At 36.7% G+C, this 2139-nt stretch overlaps 1 protein-coding gene across 27 annotated transcripts in view; it reads left to right on the forward strand.

Annotated features, from left to right (window-relative positions):
- LOC123500185 (F-actin-uncapping protein LRRC16A-like) overlaps positions 1-1610 on the forward strand; it is a 143742-nt gene extending 142132 nt beyond the window's left edge. For all 27 annotated transcript variants that reach the window (XM_045248925.1, XM_045248923.1, XM_045248934.1 and 24 more), the window contains one exon: positions 1-1610. This exon is cut by the window's left edge and continues 1041 nt beyond it. The gene's annotated coding sequence lies outside the window, so the exon portion shown is untranslated.
- Positions 1611-2139: the final 529 nt, after the last annotated feature.

Consider the following 2139-nt stretch of genomic DNA (forward strand, 5'->3'; position numbering starts at 1 on the left):
CATATGTATTTTTTGCACTGATTACTAAACTTTGCTTTAGAAAGATGCACAGTACATAATCATCGGCATTAACAAGCATGACTAAATAGTTAGGTCACTTTTATTTTGTGATTTTTACCACCAATTCACACTCAAGAATGAAAGAGGAATGTCCTAATTTGTAAGCTTCATATTGTAACTTGTTGGGAGCAACAAGGATTTAACTTGTATGTCCTCGGAGAGTTTTTGTATAGGTTGAGCATACCAGTGTTGTTACCTTTATTAGAGAGCTGTTATATGCGAGAACACGAACAATGTTACTTAATGTGAGGCATGTGAATTTTGTGGTTTTGATGATGGTATGCCTTCAACTTTATAAAAGAGTCTATTGCATTTGATTCTTAATCTGAGTTATTGTGCATAAAAATAATGTAGTAGTATCTCAATCAGAGAATTGAGATTAACTTGTATAACTTGTGAGCTTTGCTTTTGATAGAAATCCAACAAGTAGGAAACTTACCATGAACATAATGTATAAAGCTGATTATCTTGTCAAAAGTAATTATTATAATGTTATTAATCTACAGGTAGTGTGTTTGCCTCATGTGTGAAATTTGGCCTTTTTTTTTTGTGTATAGCTTGTGTTGTTTTGTGTGAGGAGCCTTGTGCCAAGACTGGGAGAATTTTGTGTGTAATCTGTGTAGCATTTCTTTGTTTGTATATTATTATATGGAATACTGAAGTTCACATGGCTGCAAGAAATTTATCTGTGATGGGTTGTCCAGTTTATTAGATGTCTGACTATGACATTACTGTATTGCAAGAACAGTTTACACCTAAAGGAAATACCTTACCATAATGTTAGCGATGTAGAAAAATCATTTGCTTTAATACTTGAATCTATAAGAAATTGTGATTACTTAAAGAGTAAGTTATATCACAGCAAAGCTTTGTTTATATTACTTTTTTAATACAATAGGGTATATAAATTACTGACACGCTCGTATATTTTAGTTATAAGAAAAAACTTATTTGAGAGTCTGAAACTAACAATACAAAGCTTATTCATAAGTTTGTATTTAGATGACATTATGCATATGATGCAAAGAAATTGTAACAAATTAAATTGATTGTAGAGAACAAGTATCCAGTAAAAGATTTTTGATTGAAAATAGCAACATTTTTCTAATTTTGACAGTCTTAGAAAATTCTGTAATGATTTCTCTTGTATTTTTTTTTTTCTTCTGACATGAGAGGAGTACTTTCCATTATGCTGTCAACCTTGCCAGTTGTTCCAGACAAGTGGTGTAATTTTTGGATTCACCAAGGTAGTACAAAGCAGCCAGTTGCAAGGTTTGTTAAAGAGTGCTCACATGAGACAATACAATTTTAAAAATCAAAAAAATATGATTAATGTTGTATAGGTGAATGTAGGTAGCTATAGGAAAACCGGAAACTTATAATTCAGCTTAAGAACCTACCTCGAACCTCTGTAGTGCTCCTCACATAGGAATGAACTAATCATCAGACACACACACACACACACACACACACACACACACACACACACACACACACACACACACACACACACACACACACACACACACACACACACACACACACACACACACACACACCCGAGCATAAAGCCCAGGCCCTGTAAAACTACAACTACAACTAGGTAAATACTCTCTCTCTCTCTCTCTCTCTCTCTCTCTCTCTCTCTCTCTCTCTCTCTCTCTCTCTCTCTCTCTCTCTCTCTCTCTCTCTCTCTCTCTCTCTCTCTCTCTCTCTCTCTCTCTGTCTGTCTGTCTGTCTGTCTGTCTGTCTGTCTGTCTGTCTCTCTTTCTTTCTTTCTTTCTCTCTCTCTCTCTCTCTCTCTCTCTCTCTCTCTCTCTCTCTCTCTCTCTCTCTCTCTCTCTCTCTCTCTCTCTCTCTCTCTCTCTCTCTCTCTCTCTCTCTCTCTCTCTCTCTCTCTCTCCCTCTCCACACACACACACACACACACACACACACACACACACACACACAGTGCTCCCATCCTCCCTTTGTGTCATGGGAAGCTAGTGTCTCCTCCATTGGTCCTCTACAACACACAGTCTGCTCATGCTGGCTCTCTATAACACACTGTAACACTGCTCCTCCAGATAATCTTTC

The sequence above is a fragment of the Portunus trituberculatus genome, chromosome 50 (genome assembly GCF_017591435.1).
Source record: "Portunus trituberculatus isolate SZX2019 chromosome 50, ASM1759143v1, whole genome shotgun sequence".
Classification (NCBI taxonomy): domain Eukaryota; kingdom Metazoa; phylum Arthropoda; class Malacostraca; order Decapoda; family Portunidae; genus Portunus; species Portunus trituberculatus.